Source organism: Melanerpes formicivorus, unplaced genomic scaffold (genome assembly GCF_026170545.1).
Source record: "Melanerpes formicivorus ecotype bairdi unplaced genomic scaffold, bMelFor1.0.p_v2 SCAF_132, whole genome shotgun sequence".
NCBI classification, from domain to species: Eukaryota; Metazoa; Chordata; class Aves; order Piciformes; family Picidae; genus Melanerpes; species Melanerpes formicivorus.
This window is the reverse complement of record NW_027142484.1, coordinates 508672-524473: the sequence shown is the minus strand read 5'-3', so window position 1 is coordinate 524473 and position 15802 is coordinate 508672.

The window sequence follows — 15802 nt, the reverse complement described above, 5'->3', positions numbered from 1 at the left end:
GCTGGCCACAGCCTCATCCAGCCTGGTCTTAAGCACCTCCAGGGATGGGGCCTCAACCACCTCCCTGGACAACCCATTCCAGGGCTTCATCACTCTCATGGTGAAAATGGTAGGACAAGAGTTAGAGGTCTGTGCAATGGGCAGCCTGAGTCCTTTGGAGGCCTTGGGACCCTTTCATCTTCCTCCTTCCCCTGGAATTTGTGTTCCAGTTCATTGTCCAAGGTACCCTCTGGGCAGCAGGGAGGGATCTGCAGCATTAAAAAAGCTGTTTTATTTCAGGCTGACAAAATGCAGTACAGTGTCTGCCTCACACACACAGCAACTGACATAGATTCATAGAGGGCTTTAGGTGGGAAGGGACCTTAAAGATCATCCAGTTCCAACCCCCCTGCTGTGGACAGGGACACCTTCCACCAGCCCTGCTCAAGGCCTCGTCCAACCTGGACCTCAACACTTCCAGGGAGGGGGCAGCCACAGCCTCCCTGGGCAACCAGCAACCTGTTCCACAGTCTCCCCACCCTCACTGCAAAGAACTGGAGGCAGTGCTGCAGGTGGGGTCTCAGCAGAGCAGAGGGGCAGAATCACCTCCCTCATCCTGCTGGTCATGGTCCTCTTGATGCAGCCCAGCACATGACTGCCTTCTTGGCCCTCCCCTCCCCATTACTCAGACCTAAGAGCATAAGAATGGATTCAAGGTTGAAAATACACTTCCATTAATCTACCAGTCTAGGGTTTGGAGTAGTTTCTCTGTCTTTCTCTCTCTCTCTCTCTCTTTTTTTTACACCCCTCTGTTTTCTTTTAATTTCAGCACAATTCTCTGAATATAAACTTCACCCTCAGCAAGAATCTTTATCATGAGATAAGAGAAATCTGCAGCTATGCAGACCTAAAGTACTCATTTAAAGCAGCTCACTTGGACTTCTTTTGCTAGGTCTACAACTTTCTCTTTGTCTTCCTTCCACTCTCTTATGCTCTGCATCTACAAGATGCTGCTGACCACACAACCCAAATTGAATATCCTCTATTTGGACTCCTAACAAATCATATGACCACACATCCTATTATTTTTTGCTCATTTTTTCTCCCCTTTTCCTTTCATATAATTCTCAGTCTCATCACAACAAGCCCAGCTCTTCCTGTGGTGCTGCACTGAAGCTTAAATTTACATCTTAGAAACTGAAACACAATTTCTCCTGCTGATAGCAATAATTCTTTTTCCATGGACTTCCTCATTCTCCCACTATTGTTTTACATTAGGGCAAAATATTATTCTGATTCAATCCTTTTTCAACCAATCTAATACAGCCCAAAAGTGGATTAGCCAGCAGGCACTGCACATCCATCACTTGACAGCTGCAGAATCACTGGATAATTAAATCCAGAGAAAGATCCAGAAAGGGAAGGGGAGGAACAACTCATTTGTCTCTCACTTCTCCATCTGTTGCTCTTCACTCCATACAATTGCAGATCAGCTCCTTGCCCTTTCTTCTTCCAGCCACCCAAAGCTGGAAGTGGTTTCCATCCCTGGGGCAGGAGAAACAATGCTTTGAGAAACTGAGTGTGACATGAGCGAAAAGATCTCTGTCTCTGTCTCTCTCTCTCTCTCTCTCTCTCTCACACACACACACACTTCACATTCTTTTTTGAGCCTAGGCAGGAAGTGTCTTCAGAAGTCACTCCATTACCATAGTATCTACAAAGGGATCTTCTTTGTGATGGCTGTGTTGATGGAATCACAGCACAACCTGCAAACCTGGGGCTTGCAAGTCCTGAGTGTGGCCGTTCTGTAAGCCATCTGTACACTGCCTAAAAGCAGAACCTTGTCCAGCCTGCCCTTGAATATCTCCAGGGATAGACTAGACTAGACTAGACTAGACCAGGTTGGAAGAGACCATCTAGTTGGAAGAGATCATAGTTTCATAGTTTCATTCAGGGTTGGAAGGGACCACAAGGATCATCTAGTTCCAACCCCCCTGCCATGGGCAGGGACACCCCACACTAGATCAGGCTGGACAGAGCCTCATCCAGCCTGCTCTTAAACACCCCCAGGGACGGGGCCTCGACCACCTCCCTGGACAACCCATTCCAGGGTTTCACCACTCTCATGGTGAAGAACCTCCTCCTCACATCCAGCCTGAATCTCCCCACCTCCAGCTTCATTCCATTCCCCCTAGTCCTATCACTACCTGACATCCTGAGAAGTCCCTCCCCAGCCTTCCTGTAGGCCCCTTTCAGATACTGGAAGGCCACAATTAGGTCACCTTGGAGCCTTCTCTTCTGCAGACTGAACAGCCCCAACTCCTTCAGTCTGCCCTCATAGGAGAGGTGCTCCAGCCCTCTGATCATCCTTGTGGCCCTTCTCTGGACACGTTCCAGCACCTCCACATCCCTCTTGTAATAGGGGCTCCAGAACTGGACACAGTACTCCAGGTGGGGTCTCACCAGGGCTGAGTAGAGGGGGAGGATCACCTCCCTCGACCTGCTAGCCACACTTCTCCTGATGCAGCCCAGGATCTGATTGGCTTTGCGGGCTGCAAGTGCACACTGAGAGCTCCTGTTGAGCTTTTTGTCCACCAGCACCCCCAAGTCTCTCTCTTCAGGGCTACTTTCCAGCCAGTCACTGCCCAGCCTGTATTTGTGCCTGGGATTGCCTCGACCCAGATGCAGGACCCTGCACTTGCTCTTATTGAACTTCATGAGGTTGGCTTGTGCCCACCTCTCCAGCCTGTCCAGGTCCCTCTGGATGGCCTCCCTTCCCTCCAGCGTGTCTGCTGCACCACACAGCTTGGTGTCATCAGCAAACTTGCTGAGGGTGCACTCAATGCCACTGTCCATGGCACCCACAAAGATGTTGAATAAGATAGGTCCCAGGACTGATCCCTGAGGGACTCCACTTGTCACTGGCCTCCACTGGGACATGGAGCCATTGACAGCCACTCTTTGGGTGCGGCCATCAAGCCAGTTCCTTATCCATCTAGTGGTCCACCCATCAAACCCATGTGTCACCAGTTTGGAGACCAGGATGTGGTGCGGGACAGTGTCGAAGACTTTGCTCAGGTCCAGGTAAATGACATCAGTTGCTTGCCCCTCATCTGTTAATGTTGTGACCTGTTCATAGAAGGCCACCAGGTTGGTCAGGCAGGATTTGCCCTTGGCAAAGCCATGTTGACTGTCCCCAATCACCTCTTCACTATTCTTTTGAGCGAGTAGTGACTCCAGGAGGATCTGCTCCATGATCTTTCCAGGCACAGAGGTGAGACTGACTGGCCTGTAGTTCCCTGGTTCCTCCTTCTTGCCCTTTTTGAAGATGGGGGCAATGTTTCCCCTTTTCCAGTCTGTGGGGACTTCACCAGACTGCCAGGACTTTTGAAATATAATAGAGAGGGGTTTAGCAACCTCATCTGCCAGTTCTCTCAGTACCCGTGGGTGTATCCCGTCGGGTCCCATGGACTTGAACACTTTCAGGTTCTTCAGATGATCACGAACCTGATCTGCACTTACAATGGGCAGTTCTTCCTCCCCGTCCCTGGCTTTGACTTCCATAACATCAGGAGTGTGGCTAGAGGCCCTTGCAGTGAAGACTGAGGTAAAGAAGTTATTAAGTATCTCAGCCTTTTCCTCATCACATGTGACCATGTCACCAGTTTCCTTTCTGAGGGGGCCCACACCTTCCCTAGTCTTCTTCTTCCCATTAATATACCTGTAAAAGTTCTTAGTATTCCCTTTAATCTCCCTGGCTAGATTCAACTCAAACTCTGCTTTGGCTTTCCTAACCAGGACTCTTGCTGCTCGGGCAGCTTCCTTGTATTCCCCCTGTTCTACCTGTCCTTCCCTCCACTTCCTGTAGAGTTTCCTTTTAAGTAATAGTGTGTCCAGTAGCTCCTTGCCCATCCAGGCAGGCCTCCTAGCATTCTTACCTGCTTTTCTCTTTGTTGGTACACAGAGCTCCTGGACACAGAGGAGGTGGTCCTTGAATACTGACCAGCTGTCCTGGGTCCCTCTTCCCTCCAGGGCTTTGTCCCACGACACTTTGGCTAGCAGATCCCTGAAGCGATCAAAATCTGCACGCCTAAAGTCTAGGGTCGTGAGCTTGGAATACTTCCTCCTGATTGCCCTGAGGATGTTAAATTCAACTGCTTCATGGTCATCATCTAGTCCAACCTATCATCCAACACCATCTAATCAACTAAACCATGGCACCAAGCACCCTATCAAGTCTCCTCCTGAACACCTCCAATGATGGTGACTCCACCACCTCCTCGGGCAGCCCATTCCAATGGGCAATCACTCTCTCTGTGTAAAACTTCCTCCTAATATCCAGCCTACACCCCCCCCGGAACAGCCTGAGAGCTGTTCTGTGTCTTGTTCTGGTGCTGGCTGCCTGGGAGAAGAGACCAACCTCTGCCTGTCGACAACCTCCCTTAAGGAAGTTGTAGAGAGCAATAAGGTCACCTCTGAGTCTCCTCTTCTCCAGGCTAAGCAACCCCAGCTCCCTCAGCCTCTCCTCACAGGGCTGTGTTCCAAACCCCTCACCAACTTTGTTGCCCTTCTCTGGACACCTTTCAGCAAGTCAACATCCTTCCTAAACTGAGGGGCCCAGAACTGGACACAGGACTCAAGGTGTGGCCTAACCAGTGCAGTGTACAGGGGCAGAATGACCTCCCTGCTCCTGCTGGCCACACTGTTCCTGATACAGGCCAGGATGCCATTGGCCCTCTTGGCTGCCTGGGCACACTGCAGGCTCATGTTCAGCCTACCGTCAACGAGCACCCCCAGGTCCCTCTCTGCCTGGCTGCTCTCCAGCCACTCTGACCCCAGCCTGTAGCACTGCATGGGGTTGCTGTGGCCAGTGTGCAGAACACAGCACTTGGATGTGTTCAATCTCATGCCCTTGGACTCTGCCCATCTGTCCAGCCTGTCCAGGTCCCTCTGCAGAGCCTCTCCACCCTACAGCAGATCAACTCCTGCCCCCAGCTTGATGTCATCTGCAAATTTACTGATGATGGACTCAATGCCCTCATCCAGATCATCAATAAAGATGTTAAAGAGCACAGGGCCCAGCACTGATCCCTGGGGCACACCACTGGTGCCTGGCTGCCAGCTGGATGTGGCACCATTCACCACCACTCTCTGGGCTCAGCCTCCAGCCAGTTCCTAACCCAACACAGTGTGCTCCCACCCAAGCCATGGGCTGACAGCTTGGCCAGGAGTTTGCTGTGGGGGACACTCAACCACCTCCCCAGGCAACCTGTGCAGTGCTGCTGTCCCCACTGGAAAGGATGAAGTGGCCTGAAGCAAGAAAGCTTGGCTGGAGGAGGACTCCAAAGCAAGGTTAGCTTTGGAGGCTGCAGAGTGTGCTCCATGCAGCTCAGAACTGGGGACAGGATTTGTAGTTCTTTCTCCTAATGGCGTATTACCTTTTTGCTTGATTCCTCTGAGCACCTGAGAGCTTGTCCCTTGGGAGAAGAACCAACTCCCACCTGGCTCCATCATCTTTTCAGGGAGTTGTAGAGAGCCAGAAAGTCTCCACTCAGCTGCTTTTTCTCCAGATTGAACAACCCCATTTCCCTCAGATGCTCCTGACCAGACCTGTTCTCCAGATCCTTCACCAGCTTTGTTGCCCTTCTCTGGACACACTCCAGCACCTCAGTGTCCTTTCTTGGAGTGAGGGCCCCAAGACTGAAGCCAGTGCTGAAGTTATGGCCTCTTATGTCAGGTTGCAGTCAGCAGTGAGCTAGACCATGACTGCAGAAAGACCACAGGCACACTTAACTCCCAGCTCCCCTCCCCTCCCCCTTTTTACAGTGTGGTTTTGGCAGCAGATCTGGAGCTCTCATGCTGTGATGACCAAGAAGAGGGCTGGCTGGCCTTCTCCCCATCCCAAAACCTGTCCTCTGCACAGCAGCTTTGGTTATAGCTGCACTAATGATGGACATGAAAGCATGATGGACATTGAAGCAAACCTGCAGCAACATGGTTTAGCACCAGATTGGTGGAGTCAGATCATGGTTGGACTTGATGATCTTAAAGGTCTTTCCCAACCTAAATACTCCCCTAATTCTATGATTCTTATTTGGATGGGTGGAGGGGGCTTCCTTTACGGTTGTGTGGAGCAACAGTGCCTGGCAGTGGCTGTCAGGAATAAATGCAGCTGGATTTTCCCTGTAGTTAAGCCTCTGGGACCTGTAAAGAGCATACTCCTTACATGTGGTCCATCAAGGCATTACAGAAAGAAGAGAAAAGCAGATAAAGCAGCCTGCCACAGACAAGCACAACACAAGAAGGACATGGACCTGCTGGAGTGGTCCAGAGGAGGACCACAAAGATGATCAGGAGGCTGGAACACCTCTGACCTGACTTTAAACATCTTTGGGCATGGGGCATCAGCTACCAACCTGGGCAACCTGTTGCAGTGTTCCACCACCCTCATAGAGCTTGTTCCTCACATCCAGTGTAAATCTGCTCTGCTCTAGTTTGAAGCCATCGCCTCTGGTCCTGTCTCTGAAGGCCTTTGCAAACAATCCCTCTGCAGCCTTCTTGGAGCCCCCTTCAGGTACTGGAGGCTGCTCTTAGGTCTGCCTGGAGCCTTCTCTTCTCCAGGCTGAACACCTCCAGCTCCCTCAACCTGTCCTCACAGCAGAGCTGCTCCAACCCCCTGATCATTTTCATGTCCCTTCTGTGGACCCTCTCCATCAGGTCCATGTCCTTCCTGTGTTGAGGGCTCCAGAGCTGGATGCAGCCCTGCAGGTGAGGTCTCCCCAGAGCAGAGCAGAGGGGCAGGATCCCCTCTCTCCATCTCTGGCCACCCTGCTTTGGATGCAGCCCAGGCTGCCCTTGGCCTTCTGTGCTGCAAGCTCACACTGCTGGCTCCTGCCCAGCTTCTCACCCACCAGCACCCCCAAGTCCTTTTCTGCAGGGCTGCTCTCAGTATTATCATCCCTCAGCCTGGATGGATGTCTAGGGTTGCCCTGATCCACCAGATCTACTGGTGCTTTTGTATCTATGAATCCTTATTTCCAGGCAGTCTTATATCATCACTGAGATGCTATTTATTTGAAGGAGCTCAAGGAGCTTTGCATATTTTACCTATAAAGTAAGCCTGTCAGTTCCTGAATATGAGAATTATCTGTTTGAATATTCTACAGAGGGTAGTGTTTTGGTGGTTTCTTTTTTTAAATCACTGAATTATTAATCTTCAAGAAATCTTCTTAGCCTAAGCTTTCAGCAGCAATGAAGCTGATATTTGAAGGAAGGACACTGCCACTTACCCCCCCATCCAGCAGCCTCAAATCAATTAGCTGAAGAGAGCAGTGGGTTACAGATCAAGACCACAGAAAGATTTGGCCCTGAAAATCCTGCCATGTCCAAGCTAGTCTAAACACAATCTGGTTTAGTTTGTTTTCCTGAAACTTCTTGGGTTTGCATAGAAGCACACCAGAACCAAAATTACTAGCTCGCTGGGGTCTCCACTTGGATGAGACCTCACCTGCAGTGCTGCATCCAGCTCTGGAGTCACAGTATCACAGTATCACAGTATCACTTAGGTTGGAAAGGACCTCGAGGATCATCGAGTCCAACCTATCAACACAGACCCCATGACTAGACCATGGCACCAAGTGCCACGTCCAATCTCCCCTTGAACGCCTCCAGGGTCAATGACTCAACCACCTCCCTGGGCAACCGGTTCCAATGCCGAATGACTCGCTCGGTGAAGAACTTCCTCCTCACCTCGAGTCTAAACCTCCCCTGGCGCAGCTTGAGACTGTGTCCTCTTGTTCTGGTGCTGGTTGCCTGGGAGAAGAGGCCAACCCCTTCCTGGCTACAACCACCCTTCAGGTAGTTGTAGAGGGCAATGAGGTCACCCCTGAGCCTCCTCTTCTCCAGGCTAAACAATCCCAGCTCCCTCAGCCTCTCCTCATAGGGCTTGTGTTCAAGGCCTCTCCCCAGCCTTGTTGCCCTTCTCTGGACACGCTCAAGTGTTTCAATGTCCTTCTTAAACTGAGGGGCCCAGAACTGGACACAGGACTCAAGGTGCGGCCTAACCAAAGCAGAGTCCAGGGGCACTATGACTTCCCTGCTCCTGCTGGCCACACTATTCCTAATGCAGGCCAGGATGCTATTGGCCCTCCTGGCCACCTGGGCACACTGCTGGCTCATATTCAGGTGGCTGTCGATCAGCACACCCAGGTCCCTCTCTGTTTGGGAGCTCTCCAGCCACTCCGACCCCAGCCTATAGCTCTGCATGGGATTGCCGTAGCCAAAGTGCAGCACTCGGCACTTGGACTTGTTGAATGCCATCCCATTGGACTCTGCCCATCTGTCCAGTCGGTCGAGGTCCCTCTGCAGAGCCTTTCTGCCCTCTAACTGACTAACATCTGCCCCTAACTTTGTGTCATCTGCAAACTTGCTGATGACTGACTCTACCCCTTCATCCAGATCATCAATGAATATGTTGAAGAGGACAGGGCCCAGCACTGATCCCTGGGGGACACCACTGGTGACTGGCCTCCAGCTGGATGTGGCACCATTCACCACCACTCTCTGGGCCCGGCCCTCCAGCCAGTTCCTAACCCAGCACAGAGTGTAGTGGTCCAATCCATGGGCTGACAGCTTAGCCAGCCGTTTGCTGTGGGGGACGGTGTCAAAGGCCTTGCTGAAGTCTAGGTAGACCACATCCACAGGCCTCCCCACATCCACCAGGCGGGTCACCTGATCATAGAAAGAGATCAGGTTGGAGAGGCAGGATCTGCCCTTCCTGAATCCATGCTGGCTGGACCTGAGCCCTTGGCCATCCTTCAGGTGCGCAGTTATTGCCGCCAGGATAATCTGCTCCATCACTTTCCCTGGCACTGAGGTCAGGCTGACCGGCCTGTAGTTTCCAGGTTCCTCCATCCGACCCTTCTTGTGGATGGGGACCACGTTGGCCAGTTTCCAGTCATCTGGGACCTCACCTGTGAGCCAGGACTGGAGGAAAATGATGGAGAGTGGCCTAGCTAGCACATCTGCCAGCTCTCTCAGCACCCTAGGATGGATCCCATCTGGTCCCATGGACTTGTGAATATCCAAGTGGCTCAGCAGGTCCCGAACTAGTTCCTCATGGATTTCCGGGGCATTACACTGCTCCCCGACCCCAACGCCCAGCTCCGGAGGCCACTCGTCCTGAACTCCTGCCTTGCTGTTAAACACTGAGGCAAAGAAGGTGTTCAGGACCTCAGCTTTCTCTTCGTCTTCAGTCACCGTGTTCCCCTCCAGGTCCTCAGCACAAGACAGACAGGGACCTGTGGGAGTGGGTCCAGAGGAGGGCCACAAAGATGATCAGAGGGCTGGAGCAGCTCTGCTATGGAAAAAAAAAAAAGCTGAGAGAGTTGGGGTTATTCAACCTGGAGAAGGCTCTGGGGAGACCTTACTGTGGCCTTTCAGTACTTGAAAGGGGCCTGTAGGAAAGTTGGGGACAATCTTTTATAGCAGGGCCTGTGGCAAAAGCACAAGGTGTAGAGGTTTTAAACTGCAAGAAGGCAGATTTAGACAAGATATCATAGTATCATAGGATCAGTGAGGGTTGGAAGGGACCACAAGGATCATCTAGTTCCAACCCCCCTGCCATGGGCAGGGACACCCCACACTAGATCAGCCTGGCCAGAGCCTCATCCAGCCTGGGCTTAAACACCTCCAGGGACAGGGCCTCAACCACCTCCCTGGACAACACATTCCAGGGCTTCACCACTCTCATGGTGAAGAACTTCCTCCTCACATCCAGCCTGAATCTCCCCACCTCCAGCTTCATTCCATTCCCCCTAGTCCTATCACTACCTGACATCCTGAGAAGTCCCTCCCCAGCCTTCCTGTAGGAAGCTGGAAGGCTGGGGATACTGGAAGGCCACAATTAGGTCACCTCAGAGCCTTCTCTTCTCCAGACTGAACAGCCCCAACTCCTTCAGTCTGTCCTCATAGGAGAGGTGCTCCAGCCCTCTGATCATCCTCGTGGCCCTTCTCTGGACACCTTCCAGCACCTCCAGATCCCTCTTGTAATAGAGGCTCCAGAACTGGATGCAGTACTCCAGGTGGGGTCTCACCAGAGCTGAGTAGAGGGGGAGGATCACCTCCCTTGACCTGCTGGCCACACTTCTCTTGATGCAGCCCAGGATCTGATTGGTTTACAGTAAAGGTAGTGAAACACTGGAACAGGTTGCCCAGGATGACAGCAGATGCCCCATCCCTGGAAATGTTCAAGAAGGTTGGATGGGGCTCTGAGCAACCTGATACAGCTGAAGATGTCCCTGCTCAGTCAACGGATGGGTGGGGTATAGACTAGATAACCTTTAAAGGTCCTTTCCAACCCCAAGCATTCAAAGCAGCAAGCAGAACATGTAAGCCTATGGTTAACAGTCACTGAGGAGATCATCTGAACTGCAGTCCTGTTTCCATGGTCTTTGTGAGACAAAAGCAAGCAAACCTGTACATGCAACCTTCAGACAGGTAACACAGCCATTAATAATTGTGTGGCTGAGCTCCTCACTCTCTTTTTCATCTCTCTGGCCCAGCAGAAGTCAGATTCCTGCATACAAACAGGGACAGCTTCGCAGGGAGAGGAAGTGTGCTTCTCCATGCTGGTTTCAGCCCCACACCTGGATTTGTGCACAGGTGAGAGGTTGGTGTGGAGGAAGGGGAGGCAGCCCAAGGGCAACATTCAGGTTTTGAGCTTTAAAAGCTGGCAGCTCTGGCAGGGGTTGGCCTGCTTGGCCTGGGGTGGAGCGCAGAGGCTGGGGCTCAGGAACTGTGGCCCCAGCTCAGGAATGGGGAGACCCCCCCAGGCCCTCTACCCGCACGAGTCATAGAACCATAATGTCGTTTCTATTGGAAGGGGCTCACAAGACCATCAAGTCCAGCTGTGAACCTGGCACTGCCAAGTCACCGCTGAGACAACTCCACTACTTCACTGGACAGTCTGTTTCCCTGCTTTACAACCCTTTTGGTGAAGAAATGTTTCCTGATATCCAATCTAAACATCCCCTGCCGCAGCTTGAGACCATTTCTCTTTGTCCTATTGCTAGTTCCTTGGGATAACAGATTTGCATCCACCTCACTCCAACCACCTTTCAGGTAGTTGGAGAAAGCCATGTGGTTTCCCCTCAGCCTCATTTTTCTTCAGACTAAACGACCCCAGTTTCCTCAGCTGCTCCTCCCCAGATCCTTCCCCAGCTTTGTTGCCCTTCTCTGGACACACTCCAGCACCTCAATGTCCTTCTTGAAGTGAGGGCCCCAAAACTGAACTCAGAATTCTAGATGCAGTCTTACCAGTGCCCAGTACAGGGGGACAACCACTTCCCTCCTTCTGCTGGCCATGCTATTCCTGACCCAGGCTAGGATGCTGCTTGGCCTTCTTGGCCACCCACTGGATTGTGTTCAACCAGCTGTCAAACAGCACCCCCAGGTTTTTCTCTGCTCGGCAGCTTCCCAGCCACTCTGCCCCAAGCCTGGAGCATGACGTGGGGTTGTTGTGACCAGGCACTTGGCCTTGTTGAACCTGAGTCCCGGCATCCTCCCCTCACCCAGCCGCTCGGACCCTCCTCTCCGCGCTCCGGCCACCCCCCGCGGCCGCCCCTGGGTGGCGCTGTTAGCTCGCGGGAGGCGGCCGCTGCGGGGCTGCTGCGCAGGCGCTCGCAGGGTCTGGGGCAGAGGCTCCGCGCCCCTGCCGGCTACCTCTGCCCGGCCGCCCCCCGGCCTGGCCGCCGCCTGCGGGCACGGCTCAGCCAGCGCGCCCCGCTCCCGGCCCTGCCGCAGGGAAGGACCCCGCGCCTCGCACCTCCACACTGGGCCTTTGAGGGGATCCTTCCCCCTTCGATAGGGCTTGAAAAGGATAAGGAGCCGGGAGGCTGCATCTTCAGTGCCATCATGGGAGTTGGTTAGAGTTTGGATGGCAGCTCAGGGTAGAGTTGGAGAAACGGTTCTGCAAATCTGAAACACAGAATTATAGAATGGTCCAGGCTGGAAGTGACCTCCAAAGCTCATCCAGTCCAACCTCCCCACAGTCAGCAGGGACATCCCCAACTACATCAGGCTGCCCAGGGACTCCTCCAGCCTCACCTGGAATATCCTTTAAAATAGTGGGGGGGGAAGAAAAAAAAAAAAAAAAAAGGAGAAAAAAAAGAAAAGAGGAAAAAATATAAAAAGGAAGAAAAGAAGAAAAAAATAAAGAAGAAAAAAGGTGGAAAAAAGGTGGTATTTGATCAGTGGAAAAAATAATAAAGGATATTTAAATAAAAGGGAAAGAGTGTGAAGGGCAAAGTCATCGTTTTAAAAGGACAAGTTGTTCATAGTTAAGTATGGACAGTGGCACTGAGTGCACCCTCAGCAGGTTTGCTGATGACACCAAGCTGTGTGGTGCAGCAGACAGCTGGAGGGAAGGGATCCATCCAGAGGGACCTGGACAGGCTGGAGAGGTGGGCCCATGACAACCTCATGAGACCTCAACAAGATGAAGTGCAAGGTCCTGCAGCTGGGTCAGGGCAATGCCAAGCACTGATATAGGCTGGGCAGGGACTGGCTTGAGAGCAGCCCTGAAGAAAAGGTCTTGGGGGTGCTGGGGGATGAGAAGCTCAACAGGAGCCAGCAGTGAGCACTTGCAGCCCAGAAAGCCAACCAGAGCCTGGGCTGCAGCAAGAGAAGTGTGGCCAGCAGGACCGGGGAAGTGATTCTCCCCCTCTGCTCCACTCTGCTGAGACCACACCTGGGGCACTGTGTCCAGTTCTGGAGCCTCTGTTACAAGAAGGATCTGGAGGTGCTGGAAGGTGTCCAGAGAAGGGCCACGAGGATGAGCAGAGGGCTGGAGTTGCTCTGCTATGGAGACAGATGGAGTTGGGGCTGTTCAGTCTGGAGAAGAGAAGGCTCCCAGGAGACCTAATGGTGGCAAGGAGGGAAAAGGGAGGAAATCAGCAAGAGGGAGCGCGCCAAAGCCAAGGACTGAGGTTACACACCGTGGGCGGAGGGAGATGAGAAGCGAAGCGGAGCTGCCCGGGCAGCGCCGGGGCCCTCAGCAGGCAGCCCCTCAGCAGGGAGCCGCCCCAGCTGCGGGCAGCGCTGCCCCGTTTGCAGGGCACAGGTGAACGCCACGGGCTGGTTTTGCGGGAGTGTCCCCGGCAGATTGCTCGTCGGGTACCAGGGGCACTGCAGTTTCTCTTCCAGATTCCTCAGTTTCTGTTCCATCTGAACGAGTATTTCGTTGTTTCACAGCACCAGCTGCACCCTTCCCAGGTTATTTGGAAGAGCTCTTAGCCAAGAAAGCTCTTTCAGTCATCAGGCAAATAACCAGAGACTAACAGGTACAAAGCCTGCTGACTGAGGAGACATCTGAACCCGGCTCTTGCTTATTTCGACTGCCGTGGTGGTAAACCACCTGCAGTGCACGTTTCTTTTTTTGGGAGGGATCCATTCTCAAATCCTCCTTCGAAGAGAAAAAGAAAAGGGCAAACGCCCAGCGAGGAATGGTTGGGGCTACATGGGACCGAGGGCTCCTTGCCCGGGCAAGGGTCGAGCATCCCCTCACGCCTGTGCCAAGGGGCAGCAGCCCTCCGGTTCGGGGAAAAGGCAGAAGAGAGGCAACTAACCTGCCGGGAAACCTCTCTGGGGACTGGCATCTTCTCAAGGAGAGAGGGAAAGAGGAGAGGCCGGCTCTCTTCCTGCGGGAGAGATGCGGGGACCCGGGAGCTGCGGGCACTCTTCCAGATGTTCAGTCCTTTCCCTTCCCTTCTCTCACACCAACTCCAATCTCGCCAGGAAACTCAGTGTGCGTGATTTTATTTGTCACTGCGGCGGGCTACCGCAACATATACGCCTTATTTAATTTCCTCTTGGAAAGATCTGCCTGAAACCAGAACTTCGTGTTCAACACCGGGGACAAACCAAACCAAAACCCAACCCCCCTGCTCTTCGGGGTAAGTAAAGCAATTAACCGAGAGCGCAGCTGGGAGCTACCAGCACGTTCAGGATCTCTCCCGGAGCGAGCGGAAAGGGTTCCTACAGCAGAGGCGGGGAGCCAGCTGCCCCCAGCGCCGCCGAGCGGCGGGGAAGAGCTTCGAGAACGCCCCGCGGGGATGGGTGAGGAGCGCGGGTCGTTTGCAGCCCGGGCTGGATCACTGTCTCTCCATTGTCATTCTCCCCTTTAGAAAAAACAAAACAAAACAAAACAAAACTAGCAGGAGAGAAAAAAAGCAGGGGGATTGCGAGCGACTGTCTGCCCAATGGCAGCCCTGGATCTCAGCAGAGTTACGAGAGAGAACGAGAGAGCGATACACTTTCCACTGGCCTGTAAACCATCCTCATTCCAGCAGGAGAATCTGTAGGTGTACCAACTTCCAGGCACTGAGACACCACAGGCAAGAGACCGGAGGCAGTAGCGTGTCATCTGCACAGGAAGCAGCAGTAGCACCAAGGTAAAAAGAGACACAATACAAACAAACAGGCAAACAGACAAATCCCCCCAAGCCCGAAGGACTGAATTGTGCACTTGCAGCCAGCAAAGCCAATCAGATCCTGGGCTGCATCAGGAGAAGTGTGGCTAGCAGGTCGAGGGAGGTGATCCTCCCCCTCTACTCAGCCCTGGTGAGACCCCACCTGCAGTACTGTGTCCAGTTCTGGAGCCCCTATTACAAGAGGGATGTGGAGGTGCTGGCACGTGTCCAGAGAAGGGCCACGAGGATGATCAGAGGGCTGGAGCACCTCTCCTATGAGGACAGACTGAAGGAGTTGGGGCTGTTCAGTCTGCAGAAGAGAAGGCTCCCAGGTGACCTAATTGTGGCCTTCCAGTATCTGAAAGGGGCCTACAGGAAGGCTGGGGAAGGACTTCTCAGGATCTCAGGTAGTGATAGGACTAGGGGGAATGGAATGAAGCTGGAGGTGGGGAGATTCAGGCTAGATGTGAGGAGGAGGTTCTTCACCATGAGAGTGGTGAAACCCTGGAATGTGTTGTCCAGGGAGGTGGTCGAGGCCCCGTCCCTGGGGGTGTTTAAGAGCAGGCTGGATGAGGCTCTGTCCAGCCTGATCTAGTGTGGGGTGTCCCTGCCCATGGCAGGGGAGTTGGAACTAGATGATCCTTGTGGTCCCTTCCAACCCTGAATGAAACTATGAAACTATGAAACTAATTCCAACTGGGACTCAAGCCACAGCCAACAAAGGGTGGGGAATTATGACCAGGTAGGGGCCAGAAAGGAATTACCAAGCAAGCAGACTCCCAGAGTGCTAAGTTTTACCTGTAAATGGTCCAGATTTATTCTGGCCAACCTTGGACAAGCCTCAAAGGGAAGAAATTGTTCCTGAACCTCCCATGGGGCAACTTGAGGCCATTTCCTCTTGTTCTATCAATGAAGGACAGAGACCTCCCATCTGACTCCAAGCTCCTTTTAGGGAATTGTAGAGAGTCAGAAGGTCTTCCCTCAGCCTCCTTTTTGTTTGTTTCCCGAGCTGATCAGCCCCAGTTCCCTCAGCTGCTCCTCGTAAGCTCTCCACACCCTTTACCAGCTTACTACCCTTCTCTGGACCTACTCCAGATCCTCAATGTCCTTCTTGGAGTGAAGAGGCCCAAAACTGACCCCAGGGTTCCAGGTGTGGCCTCAGCAGTGCCCGGTCTAGGGGAACAATCCCTGCCCTGCTCCTGCTGGCCACACTAGTCCTGACCCAGGCCAAGATGCTGGTTTCCACCCCAAACACTGGATAAATGCAGGAGGGAAACTCTGATGCCAGGGAGTTCACGTCCCTTACAACTCTCCACCCTCAGCACATTGAGGCTGTAATGGCGCTGTGCCCAGCC